Source organism: Falco naumanni, chromosome 3, assembly GCF_017639655.2.
Source record: "Falco naumanni isolate bFalNau1 chromosome 3, bFalNau1.pat, whole genome shotgun sequence".
Taxonomy (NCBI): domain Eukaryota; kingdom Metazoa; phylum Chordata; class Aves; order Falconiformes; family Falconidae; genus Falco; species Falco naumanni.
In genome coordinates, this window is record NC_054056.1 from 6,922,696 (window position 1) to 6,937,148 (window position 14,453).

Below are 14,453 nucleotides of genomic sequence, written 5' to 3' on the forward strand. Positions count from 1 at the left end.
CTGCCATGTGATGCCACAAACTACTCCATCCCGCCAGCTGTAACAAGTATTCATTCCCAAAAACGCGTCACAGGCTCATCTGTCATTAACAGCCCAGCCTGCCAGCAGCTGAGCAGGAGTCAGCAGTGAAGGGCAGCTGCAGGGCTGCTTCCTTTCACAGTGGTCTATTCTCCCCAAAAGCCACGGTAGAGATGCACGGGTAAAACACCTCCAAGCGCCAGGGAAAACGTTGCCCACCATCTCTTACCAGCCGCTCAGACTGAAAGCGCAGGCTGCGTTTTCACCCACCATCGCACAAAAGCTTTGCTGAAGCAGGACCTACAGAAAACACAGGGCCTTCAGGAGAACACAGCTAGCCGACAGCACAAATACACACACGACCCCTCTGTATGTTAATAATCCAGTTCAATCACCAACTCGAGAGAACTTTGCAGATACGATCTGCCAGCGTTACGAAAGAAGTGTTTCGGCAATAGCATGGGGCAAGAGTGGTGCCGCACATTTCCACAGTGATGCTCTGACACTAGGAAACATCAGCCATGATCTTGCAGAATAACGAAGCATTGTACCGTGCGCTGTGGAGTCCTTGAGACAACAAACATCCAGCCCGCTCAGTTCCCAGAGTAAAAATCCTCTTCCCCCCACCCCCTTCCCCCCATTCCCCCCTCCCTCCTCTAGTCTGCTGGTTCTGAAAAATGCAAAAGAGGCTCAGAAAGCCATTTTCTGTGTTTTTTGTCTGGCTCATACATTATCATCATCATTTACTGCCCTCAAGGGGATTGCACAGGTGTGACTGAAAATTTGGCTCTTCCTTTTAAACTTTTGTTATCAGCTTTACTGAAGATGATCTTGCTGGAATAAATGCCAGCCTGCTCTCCTGTAGAGGGACTCGCTCGAAGCTGCTGGCAGAAATCAAGCTGGGGGTGGAAGGATGGGGGTGTCACTAACGGAGAACATACAGATCCTCCTAGCTTCTGCTGGCGTGCAAATACAGCCAGCAGTTTGACCTAGACTTCTTGGCTTTTCCTACTCCTAAAAAACCCACACCACTGCCCTAATTAATGTTTCCATTCATTTAGCTGAAAAACAAGTTAAACAAAGAGGGTCACCTGGTGTTCCTATCAATACCTGACTAGGATACAGGCAGAACAAATGCATTTAAATAAAACTCTAGAAGAGATGTGACAAGAGAAAGGCAGTTTAGCTCAATTAAAGAGAGCTGTCACAGGGATTTGATTCTCAGAATACAGAACTATTGATTAAACAGGAATTAAAGCTCCGGAACAGAAAGGTTTCAAGGTCTTTGCCGTGAGGATATACATCAGGAGAGAGGCAGGGCTCCTTCAGCACCAGAAAAGCTCTGGCTTTGCTGCTTCCTAGGAAACAGGAGCAGCAAAGGGAGCAGAATGCTTTCTGTTAAACCTATGAATAATTTTGGCAAGGATGCAAGGTCAGTGACAACACAGAGCAGCATTGCAAGCTTCAATCAACAGGTAGCTTCGGTGTACTTGGGTATAGAAACCCCACTACAGGTTCTCAAACATTTTTGGAGTATGTGGGGAGGGGCCTGGGCAGTGGGCAGGTTTCAGTCCATCAGCAGGAGGTCTGACAACACCTGGTCTGAGCCCAAGCCACTGTCCAAAGCCAACGAGACCAAAGGAATCCATCTCAACCTGTCCCAGGAAACAAGTCCCCCGACCAGTAACAACCACCAGGGTCAGCAGCCACAGCAACCCCAGCAAGAGATGTCTACTAGAACAGGATTGCCACTCTGCCCCAAAAACCAGTCCCTAAAGGTCAAGGCTGAGGAGCTTTCATTGGCAAAGTCATCCATTTGTTTCTGTCCCAACCCAGGCAAAAGCAGCTCTGGATAAAAACCACCAGGTCTCATTTTCCAAGCCTTGAAGTCTGTAACAGCACTGAATTCACTTCAAAAGGTCTTGACTAGAAGAGATGCAATTTAGGTGGCAACACAAGCGGCACCATTCCCACCAGCTTCATTTGGAGGTGCTGCAGGTACCCAAGCCTCATGCTGTCGCTGCAGGATGCCTGCGCAGAACCACGGGCCAACTTCTGCAAATGGTGCACGGCTGCTAAAGCAAACACCGCTGAATCGCTCATTCCCAGGCTGAATTACTGCTAATGAGGATAGCATGTTTTCTTCCTCTCCTTCACACCAGCCTCCTCCAGCAAGAGGAAAGGCTTGTGCCTGTTAGCACTAACAAAGCGCTCGGTGCAAAGCACAGCTCTCACAATACATCAGCACATTTTCATTCTAGGGCAGCGCTCAGTAATTAATACGGAAAGAGAGGGTGTGGTTTTTTTTTCCCTAAATGACTTATTCCTGAAGTCTGAACATATTTTAACCTTCCTTTTCAGCAGATAAACTCTGTCTCATTTGCAGCTAAGCTCAGCCTCCTCTCCTTTAACACACACTATTTTGATTAATGAAAGAGTAGGAACAAACCAGTTCCAAGTGTTTTCTATACAGCTCAACTGCTCTTTCAGTTTCAACTCACGCCTAGATAATTATATCACAGCTCTGAGTGCCCCCACCCTTCTGCTGCACTTGGGGAATACTGGAAAGATAAGTCTTTTCTTAATTATTAAATGTAAATAGCTCATTAAATATAATCCAATTACTTTAATTGTAAGAAAAAGGAAGTAATTACAATATGTACATGTATTCTTGCCTGAACAGTTTTAATATCTTAAATGAATCTTTGCAGCATTAATATTTTAAGTTAACCTTTGACATGAAGGAAAAAAAAAAAGACACTGACTCCCTGATATTTTCCAGAAGTGTTATATCTGCTGGGATTTCCATCACAAAAAAACAAGAGAACAGCCTTGAGCACCTAAATTAAAATGGTTTATGAACAGCGTCTTAATAAAGTCAAAATAACACATGGGTTTTCTATTGCGGAGAGTTAAAAAAAAATACATATGATGCCACATTAAAACCATTAATATACTTTCTGGATCTCAGGAGTCAAGTGAGATGGGTACCACTATGAACTCAGAACAGGCAGCCCTCCACCCCACCAGTACCAAAAGCCACCACGTGTCTGGGGTTTTCCAGGCAGTTCTCCTTCCCCACGCCTACGGTCTGTCCTGCCCGAGGGTGGGAAGACCCAGCAGGGCTAGGGAAAAAGGGATCTGCCCCAGAGCTGGGATTACCAGTGGTTCTGTAGAGGTGCCCAGCAAGGCAACTCCACAGCAACACCAAATCTGGCTTTTGTGCGTGCAACGTACGGGCACGGCACATGATCCCAGGTTGCCATTTGGAATTTTCAGGCAGAGCTGCAGGAAGCTGCAAGTAGCAGTCTTCTGGTTTTGCTCAACAGCATGACAATCCTCGGACTCACTTTCTCCATCCATGCAGCCAGTGGGACTGGACAACCTTCCAGGCAGACTTCAGCAAAGCCCTAGTGTTTCAATCAGCCCCCCTGGTCTGACAGAGCAGCATCAAATTTCAGCTTGGACTTGGTGACAAATGCCTATGTAATCTCCTTGGGACAGTCAGAAAAATATTCTTTTTAAGCTGTAGTTGTTTCCATTTTGCATGTTCTGAGCCCAGCAGTGATCTCACCTTATGTAATCTGCAGTGCAAACTCCAGGCTCTGGAGCATCCTAAACTATTTCAGAGTGTTTGAAACCATCACTTCATTGAACTGATCTTTTTGGGAGAAGAAAGATTAGACCGTATTAGGGATGCTAAGGATGCAAGTCTTTCTATCAAAGCTCACCACAAGGTCTATAATAAGCTGCTTTATGGAAACCTCTCATGTGAAGCCAGACCCTAGATGTAACCTCCTTGATACAATATTGAATTCTCAATAGCAACCAAAAAGGCTATTTTGTATAAGTTAATTAGACGCTTTTTTAATTTAGCCTCCAAAAGGGAAGCGGCCAGTCACTTCATGCTGCCCTAGACAGAAGGTAAAGGTTTTTCACAAGCTGTGTTTATAGCTATATGCCTTCCTCCAGCAAAGGATCAGCTCAGCAGCTGTTGGTATTGAAAGAACAGGATCTGGGTGTGTGCAGAGTTCTCTCTCTCTCTCTCTCACTTTTTTTTTTTTTTTTTTTTTGCAGCTGCAAGGCCGAAACCATAAGAGTGTGTGCTTTTTCTTACGGTGCACAAAAGCAGGGTGTCTGAAAGGGAACTCGCTTCCGCTCTGGCAAGCACTCAACAAACTATTTGCTGGGCTAAGGGGTGGTCGGGGAACTTTCACCCATCCATTCAGCCAGGGCCGCTATTCCCCCTCCCTCCCAATTAAATCCCATTTTTTACACTCCATGCATGAACCGCAGCTACACCAATACATCAGATATTGTGGCTGATAGCCTCCTCTGAATGCCACTTAAAGCCCTCCAGTGCGGAGCTGCCTGAAAGCAAAGCATCATTCATTCTTTGAGCAACAGAAAAAGACTTTTGCTATACAGACTTGAAGTAAGACTCTAAGAAGTAGGAAAAGGGCATCCAGTGAAAGAGGAAATGAGAAATTAAAACCACATTCAATCTTATTAGTGGTAATACAATAGGTCAACAAAGTACTTCACAAAACTCCACAGCATGTGAACAACTTATGCAGAACTCACTCCTACGCGATCAGTGACACCAGTCCGTCTGGCTCTTACGGAAAAAAAGCAAAGACTGTCAGCAGCTATTTTAAATAGCCCGGCTGGGAGGGGAGATGGCTGGAGACACCACCTCCATGCCTTGCTGGAGAGTACACTTCCGAGATGAGAACGGGAGGAATAGCCCCCCCCTCCTCCTTTTCCATCTGAAACATTTTCTCTCTCTAGGGATTTCCAGCATCTTATAAGCGAAGCCTCTTTGAAGTGCCGCAAAGTGGCATTGCTCATCATTTCAGTAATGATAGTAAATAAGCTCCCAGTATTTTGTTGATCCTCTTCCTTCTGCTTTACAAACAAAAGGTCAGAGTCATTAGCCCAGTTTTATGAGCAGGGAGAAATGGAGGCTCAGAAGAGGCAGGTTGCTCTGCAACATCATCGGAAACATCAGCGAACAAGCAAGACAAGAAACCCTAAGCCACAGGACTTCAGAATAGCCATGCCAGGTCATCCAGCCTCCAGATAAATCAACATCCTCTGCCCATTGGTGGCCAGGTATCAGATGTGTAAAGAAAAAGACCATGAGAAGAAGGCAAGCACAGGGCAACAGTTCTCTCTGCTGTCCTTTTTCACACCACAGCATCCCACCATACCTTAAGACCACACGGAAACAAACACGACCTTTCGTTGTCCTTCATGGATTTCACTTCCATCAACTGGTCTCATCAGCTTCTGAACTCATCTAAACAGTCGGCACCCATGAAATCCCAGGGCAGTAACTCCCGCATTTATCATATGCTAGGTGAAAAGACGCTTCCTTTTATGCCCTCCACTTTACAATTAGGAGACTTCAATCTCAAAGCTATGTGTGCCTTCACTTCATAAAGGAGTTGTTCAAATAAATGCATTGCCACTCTCATTAAACACGCACCTTCTGAGAAGAAGGTTATCAGGCTGCATCATCAGACAACATAAGAGAAGCCCTCGATGCTTATTGAGCACTTTCAGCAGCAACCAAAATAATAAAGTCATGGTTTAGGTTTGATTGACAGCAGCAGTAAGAATAAATTATTTTTAGCGGACAACTCTTTGCATGTTGTCCATGCCATTCTCGACTGTGCCCCACTTCCAACAGGAGAATCAATACCTCCAAGTCAACAGGTCACCAGTGATCTCAGAGCAGCTCCTCTGAAGCGGCAGCACAGCAACAGCCTCCCATGCAGAATTTTAAGCCCTCAAGAACAAATGCTAAATGCTGCTGCTTCACAGGCATCTCCCTTCTTCCTCTCTTGGCACCACAGCATCCTTTAAACCACGACCTCTCCCCAAAACAGGGCTGGGATACTGCTCTGGAAGAGGAGATGACACAGAAGGCACAGAAGGAACAGAGCAGGTCACCAGCAACCCCATTTGTGGGAGACAGAATTGAGATTCTTGGTCCTTTTTCTTCCTCAAAGCCCCTGGCAGATGCATACTTGAGATATGCCTACGCTCCACCACTTCTCCAGTAGCAATATAATACCAGAAAGCTTTACTGCTATTTCAAGAATTAGGGTAGGATCTACAGGAACTATTTCCCAGGCCCATTACTGCAGCAAAGGCGAGCTCAGGATGGAGAATGTGATTAATGCCTTGCACTGCCGCTGTGCTGCTTGCTCAACAAAATAACGTGGAAGTTCACGTTTCAGTTCTTCTGGGAGGGGACCTCCCCCCTACTGCCTCCCAGGCAGGGAAAGAAAAAATCCTGCAGACCTTCAGATGGAAAAACAAGTCTTATATAAATCAGAATCAGGCCTGAGTCTGATAAACTTCTGTAGAAGCTCCTCTTAGCAAGCACGCCCTTTGCAGGGAAGCCTGATCAGCAGCACCGGTAACCTCCCCTCCTCAAAAAGAAAACACACCGTCTTTTTATTACACAGAGTTGCAAAAATACAAAGGAAGTAAATGCCACCAGGGTGGTTCTGTTCTGAGCAGTCATTTGCTTATTACCCAGAAGCCACTTCCACACGCCTTTTTTTAAATCCAGTGTTTATAAATACCTAAAATATTTAAATAAATGTTAATCTACGGTAACTAAGGGCCTGATCTCACAAATATTTATCCTTGCACAGTGAGACTAAATACACAATTTCTTACTACAGATCCCATTAGAAGCAAGAGTGCTGCTGAAAACAGTAACGCACCATAAGACAGCCTGGGAAAATAGTTGCATTTTGCTTTCCTAGGCTTCTGCACAGTGAAAGTTGTCACTTTTGGCTTGCCTCCTGTGCTTTTTGCACAGCATTACTTGAGAAACTACAAAAAGGAGCAAGCACAGCACTAAGCCATCAGACAGGGGCCTATTCTGGCTATTTTAACCCTCGGAAGGAGCTTTTGGCAGTGCGTGGTTTTGCCAGGTGCTGGCATCCCTTTCCGTATGGGGACAGCGGGAATTTTATACATCACACATGCAAACACAATTGCTATTCAGTCCTATTCCTGGTTTGTGACTGACCTGTGCAGCACATGCTGCAACATATACTGCTCACCTGGATGACCCAGGGAGGGCTAAGTACCGTCATCAAACCTAGCAGAGGCCAAACAGAAACCTTACATTTAAAGTTATTAAATATTTGAGTCCAGAAAGCCCAAAAGATAGTTTTATCTGGAAGGATTAAAGCAGAGTCTTACACTTGTTGAAATCTTCCTTATTACAGTCAGTCAAAGAAAACTAACCTGATTTTGTGGAAATACTAATCCTAAGAACCTTCTCTATTCACCACAAAAAATAAAAAAACCCAGGAGATGGATTTACTGCTGTAACTATATGCATATGAGGCAATCACTGAAATTTTAACCCCTCCACCCACACCAGACGATTATCTAACCTTTGTGAATGAAATCAACTTTTCCTAGACCAGCCCTGAAGAATGAGATACATTCAAAGCATGCTGAGAAACTGGGTTGGTAGTTATCATAAAGGTTGTATTCTTTTTAATGAATCACTGCTCACAAATATCTTCTGAGCTGTAACTTAAAAATACACCATTTCTGTTCGGTGTGTCACATTATTCATAGGGAAACCAGTTTTATACTCTGCTTAAAAGAACTTTACTATTAACTTATTACTTCAGACTCCAGCAGTGATATCTCTGAAGACACAAGGGCTGCAGTTCCAGCCTCTACCCTTCTTCAGTAAGCCACTCGCTTCAGAGCACATTTCAAACAGGACTTCTACAAAATAAAGTAGCCAGAAACACATGTTATTTCCTTCTTGATTTCCTGCAGCGTCAACCTGCACCCTCCTGCCCACCCCCAGCATAGTTTTGTTAAAACCAGCGCTTGAAAGATTTGTTAGGACTGTAGACCCGACAGAAACTAAAGTAAGAAACAGGGCGTGAGCCCGCAGGCTGAGATCAGGCAGCGGCATTGCTCTGCTGCGCTGCTGATTTTTTGCAGGGCTGGGGACAGGGGTGCGGGAACAGTGAAATGGAGCAGGGGTCTTGCTAACAGCATCATGCAGCGGCTTGGAAAAACCTGATCAGCAGCAGACCGCTTGGAAAGGTTTTATCTTCACAGCTGTGAAGGGGAAGGAGCCCGACCGGCATGAGCCATCAGAAGGTTAGGGTTGGGTTTTTTTTTTAAATAAATAAAATGGAATTTGGGGCATTTACTTTTTGAACTTATTACCAGACAGATAAAAGACATCACATTTCTTTTTAAAAGCAGTAAAAATATGCAGTTTAGGGAAAAGTTTATATTCAGTTCACCCCTGGAAGTTTATCCTCTTACAACCCATACTTATAAAGTACAGCAAGGCTTCACCTTGTCTCAGCTGGGCTGCACAGGGAGCTGGTAAACCTGCTCCTCACCCCAAAGAGAGCAAGGCTTTTAACCAAGCAGAAACTGATGCTTTGGAAGATGGAAGTCCTGGGTTTGATCCCTACTGTCAACAACCCACCCAGGAACCATACTGACAACTGCAGCTCGACCAAAGATCAGCCTCAGGTGGGGGTTTAAAGCTTGGGTCAAGCTCTCTCTGTCAAACTTCATGTTTTCAAGGCCAATCCTTCCAAAAAAAAAAAAAAAACCAACCAACAAAAAAACCAAAAATGCACAGAACTGGAATGCCTGGGCTGCTCCACCCCACTTCCTGGATAAAGCTTGTCCTTGGCTGTGAATGCAAGTGGATTTTCAAAGCCACTCTTATCAACATGCTGTGTTTTCAGTGGGTAGATGTTAGCTTTGGTTTGTTTTTAACCAAGTTTTGGATTATACTCTGTATCGGTTTCTATGACAAAAACCCACTCAAGGTCAGTAAGGGGCAAATCGGAATGAAAAGTGTCGCAACGCAGCATTTTAAATTCCTGCAGCATTTAGTAGCAACTGATTCTGCAGATGTTTAAAATGGGTGGAAAATATAACTATTCCCCTTCTTCGTGTGACCAAGCATACAGACTTCAGTACTTCCCATAAAGTAACACTCTGCATCAGCTTTGTCACAGGGAAGCACACACACACACAGAGCTGACTTCCCACATCTTTTGCTTTCAGTTTTTCCATCTCACAGATCTTTGGAAAGGACACACAAGCTTGAGGTTTAGAGGGCTCAATCAATTATGACCCTGTCTACAGGCAGTGTACTGTACTTAAGAGTTTTTTATCACTATAATTTCATGCCCACCAGCATCTGCAGCGCTGAAAGACAGACTTTCAGTATTTTCTAGCATCTTATTGAATAGGCCTACTCCTGGCATTAACACACCACGCAGTCCCACCAGTGGTTTGATCTATGTAGAGATGCCCAATTCTGTTGTTGCTACTAATGAAAGTAAAACAATAATACCAAATGTGAAACTTTTGACAGAAAAAAAAATATCCTACCACAGGAAGGTCCTTCAGGTCAAATAACAGCTAACAGGGAAGAGCTGCGATCTCTTACCTTTCTCCAAAGGACACAGGTTATTTGTATCCCAAAGGAGTGACCCCAACACAAACCTAAATGCATTCCCTAACAACTTATTTCTTCTCTGGAAGAAATATGGTCTGAGATCACCTGGAGGTCAATGCATTTGACCTGACCATATCTCATTACACCCTCCAAAGCTTGTTTTCAGAGCGCACCTAGAGATTTAATAACGGGTAGAACATCTTCCAAAGCACGCTACAGCATCCACACAACCTTACCCCAAGTAGTTTTCGATTTTACGTGCTCGGGTGGCTAGTTACTAGTCAAGGGGCTTACACCCACCTCTAAAGTGCACGCAGACATACTGAAGGGTGCACCCACTTGTGGGGCAGGAAGACAGCCCAGAGGGAGAAGCTGCTTTTGCAGCAACACTCCACAAGCACAAACACCAGAACTTGTACCAAGGAGGGAACCAGCTCAGAGCCAGCCAGACTTTGTACGCTGACACGCACACGCTTTCACAAGCACCGATGTCAAACCCAGGCAGTAAAGGCTGCAACCAGCCTGGAAAGGGAGGGACCCCCACCCCCCAGCACAGCACCACTGCTGCCCCCTTAGAGGGGACCCTGCAGCACCCCCCTTCTCCCCAACTTCCCCAAGCCATTCCCCGCTGACTCAGCCCTCCGTAACGGCCCCAGGACAGCGGACACCGGCGAGGCCTCGGGAAAGCCCGGGAGCCCAGCATTTCCTTACCCCGGCCCGGGCCTCTGCCCACCCCCGGGGCAGGCCAGCCCTCCCCCTTGCCCCAGCCCCTCCGGCCAGCCCGGCCCAGGCACACACCCTGCACTGAGCCCTGGCCCCCGGGAGGGGCTGGGCAAGTGTCAGCCCGGGGACGAAGCCATTTCCTTGTCCCCGTCCCCAGGCCGGACCCAGGCCCGCCCCAAGCCTCCCGGCCCGGGGCACCGGGGCCCGCACCAGGCGGGCACTCACTATGTGGCAGGAAACAGTGACAGGCTCAGCCCCATAGCTCACTATCTGGCAAGGGCCTAGCGGCCCACCCCAGCGCCTCCCCCTCTCTTCCCCGGGAAGAGGCGGCCTGGGAGGCCCGGGGAGCATCCGCTCGCCCCTCGCGCACTCACCTCTCTCCGCGGCTGTCCCCTCCGTCCCCCTCAGCTCGTTACCACCAGGGCGGGCCAGCCCGGCCGTCCGCCATTCCACAGCTCCCCCTCCCTGCCCTGATTGAGTCTCGCCCCGCCTCCTCCCGGCCGCCGGTCCGCTCCGCCATTGGCTAGCTAGTCAGAGACTTTGCCTCGCTATTGGTTATCCCTAGCTGTCTATCAAACCCGCCCTACGCCACTTGCGTACGAAACTGGCGCAGGAGAAGAACCCCACCCAAGCCGGCCGCGCAAAGAGAGTAAACAGGGAGGAACGTATTATTAGGGGAGATAGACGGGGGGAACCCGGGACAGTTTTGGAACTGATTCCAGAGGAAGTGGGGAGAAACACGACACCGAGCACAGCCAAAACGTTTTAAAAATATCTGTCTGAGTCTTTGACGGCCAGAGCTCGATATTCTGCCAGGTTGTTTTAGAGGAAAGGCGTCTGTGTCTCCCCTGCTTCCCCCCTCGGCGAGCTCGCCTTTGGTGTTTCCTTTCACCTCTATGGTCTCACGCCCTGCGAGGAAAGTTCCACCTGGGGGAGTGGGGGTGTCACTCCAGGGCGGGGCGGGGGGCGCGGCCGTGGGGCAGGGGTGGGGTGAGGGGACACGGCTGGGGGGCTTTGGGGAAGAGGTGGGAGGTGGCAGTGGGGCTCGGGGGTTGCAGTAACAGTGCGAGTGCTGGGCCGAGCGGGACCGGGGCCTGGCAGCTGCCTGTCCGGCTGCAAACCTGGAGGGCCCCCACCCGCCTCCAGCCCCCAATGAGGGTGGGGGTCCCCAGCCCCTCATCCACCTCCAGCCCCCAGAGCAAGGATGGAGGTCCCCAAGCTCCCATCCACCTCCAGCCCCCAGGCCAAGGGTGGGGGTCCCCAGCCCCTCATCCACCTCCAGCCCCCAGGCCAAGGGTAGGGGTCCCCAGCCCCTCGTCCACCTCCAGCCCCCAGAGCAAGGATGGAGGTCCCCAAGCTCCCATCCACCTCCAACCCCCAGGCCAAGGGTGGGGGTCCCCAGCACCTCATCCACCTCCAGCTCTACCAAGGGTGGGGGTCGCTCCATGGGGACAGCCAGCTGCCCTTCTCGCTGGCCATGCAGGGACGATGGCCGCTGGAAGCAGCTGGGTGACACTGATTTTGGCTCCTACCTGGGTTCCTCCCCATGGCCTGACAGGGCAGGGAGTCAAGTCACGGGTTAAACAAGCCTGGCTTAACGAACGGGGCTGGCAGCGTGTGTATGGGGGGACACGACACACGGGGACGGGTCCCACTGAGCGGACACTGCAGTGTGCCTTGGTCCCACAAGGACATCACCTTGTGACTGCGGCAGGTGGGTGTCACACCATGGGTGGCATGGCCAAGCACATGGGGCCTCAGAAAATCCCATTCCCTGCCCGGCCTCGAGCTCGGCTGACCTCGGCAGCATCCTGCAGCTCAACCCACTCCTCAGCAGAGCCAGGGCGATGCTAACGGCCCCCTCAACGACAGCGGGAGCGAAGACTTCATCAAAAATTACCAACACGCGGCATGCCACATCTCTGCCTGCGCACCTGGCTGTTAAAACTTTCCTCCCTACCTGACTGCCGATGCCGAGTGCTGGGTTCGTCTGTGCCTGCAGAAGAGGGAAGGGGAGCAGGCGGGGGCAGGAAGAAGGGCACGGGGTGCAGACATCTATCTTTTCGGTGCTCGTGCTTTAAACCGAACCCCAGGGAGTAAATCACTGGTGCTCCCGTCACTCCCACCGGGAAGCAAACAAATCCATGTTGGCACTGCCAGGAGCCACACGGTAGCCGTGGAGGGCACCACAGCCACGGGCATCGCCAGTGGGCATCGCCAGCAGCCCTGACTGGAGCTGCCAGGGAGTCACTCCGGTGTGTGCCGTGCTGGTCCCTTCTGTCCACAGCTCCTGCTGCCTCTGCCCTGTGGCACAGCCTTTGCCCGCTGCTGGGGTCTCTCCACTGTGGCCGCCGTCTCCTTTGGCTCCTGGACAAGACGGGCACGTGCGCGTGTTGCAAACAGCCATTTTCTGCTCATTTTGCATCGCTTCCCCACACGCACAGCCACCTTGGGCACAATGCTCAGCACCTGCCAGTGCCCCCAGCACCCCTTGGCTCCCCCTGCTGCCCCAACACACCCCCCCACCCCCCCATGGGTGCAAGGCAAGGGCCAAGGTGCTGCTGGAGGTTGCTCAGCTCCAGGTTTTCCAGGCTGCCAGCGAGCCGTTCCCTTGAAGAAGATCTGCTTCTATCTCAAGGTGTCACAGCCTCAAGGGAACCACCTAATCTGTATCTGCACTGCAACCTTTATCTCTCCCCGGCTGTGTGAGAGGCTCTGTTTATAGCTGCCGAATAATACCTGCTAAATTGCAGGATCCAACACCACCCCCCGCCCCCGCGGTACCCCCTGACACTTGTTTCTCTGCAAGAGGGATGCTTGCGCCTGCCAGGTGCCTCCCTGCATTTTGCTGCAGGTAAATGATGCTCTGGGGTATAGGGAAGGGCAGTGGGGCAGCTTCTGCCTCACACCTCCCTCCTAGGTGGGCTCCAGCCACATCCAAGCCCCTGATAACCCCAGACAGACCCTGGCACAAATTGCTGCCCCCTCTGACTTCATCGCAGCCCCGCTTCCCTCAGCCTGGGCTTTGTTTCTGCCAAAAATGAGGTGGGATCCAGCAGGGCCAGTATCATCCTTTCACTTTGTGATCTCGGCGTGGGGAGGGGGACATCTTCCATGGGAGGGAGGAGATGGCAACTTACCAGAGCCTAGGTGCCACCCCAGCCTTGCACAAGGCCATGGCCTCGCCTGGGGATGGCAGCCAAGCAGCTCTCTGGAGTCACCCACCCTCTGCCAAGGAGCCTTGGGTGCCCCTTCCCCTGCCAACTGTCCCTGTCCCAGCTCCTCCATCCTGCTCCCCTGCATCTCACAAAATGGCTGAGGGTGTGAGCATGTGGCAGCGTGGCACAAGGGTCAGTGCGAGGGCAAAGCAGCTTTGGCTGCATCCTCCAGGGAAGGAGCCTGGGCTGTCAGCAGTGGAGCTGCAAGGATGCCCTGGAAACATGCGCCCATTGGTGTGCTCTGGGCTTCTGCACCCCTGATTCCCATGGACCATAACAACCTGGCATCAATCTGCACCACAGCTGTGAGCTGGGGTGCCTGGGTGCATGGGGTGCTGGGATGCACAGGGTACATGGGGCACCTGGATGTGCCTCAGGGATGTGTGGGACTTGTGGGATGCCCAGGGTGCCAGGGATGCATGGTGCACACAGGATGCAATGGGGCACGTGGGATGAACAGGGTGTGTGGGATGCATGGGACATGTGGGATACCCAGGGTGCCCTGGGGTCCATGGGTCACATGGGATGCAATGGGGCATGTGGGGTGGACAGGGTACACAGGGTGCCTGGGGTGTACAGGACACATTGAGAACGCAGGGTGTGTGGGATGCACAGGGTGCCTGGGATGCACAGGATGCAGCAGGGCGCACGGGTTGCATGGGAGGCACAGGGTGCCTGGGGTGCACAGGACACATGGAGTGCACAGGGTGTGGGATGCGCAGGGTGCCTGGGATGCACAGGATGCAGCAGGGCGCACGGGTTGCATGGGAGGCACAGGGTGCCTGGCGTGCATGTGATGCATGGGGTACCCAGGATGCAGCAGGGCGTGTGGGATGGATGGGAGGCACAGGGTGCCTGGGATGCACAGGACACATGGAGTACGCAGGGTGAGTGGGATGCACAGAGTGCCTGGGGTGCACAGGATGCAGCAGGGCGCAAGGGTTGGATGGGATGCACAGGGTGCCTGGGGTGCACAGGACACATGGAGTACGCAGAGTGTGTGG

The 14,453-nt window shown here is 50.6% G+C and overlaps 1 protein-coding gene across 1 annotated transcript in view; it reads right to left on the reverse strand.

Moving 5' to 3' along the window:
* WASF2 (WASP family member 2) overlaps positions 1-10,709 on the reverse strand; it is a 33,202-nt gene extending 22,493 nt beyond the window's left edge. The window contains exon 1 of the mRNA XM_040586834.1: positions 10,606-10,709. The gene's annotated coding sequence lies outside the window, so the exon portion shown is untranslated. The remainder of the gene's footprint in view (positions 1-10,605) is intronic.
* Between the last annotated feature and the right edge of the window lie 3,744 nt (positions 10,710-14,453).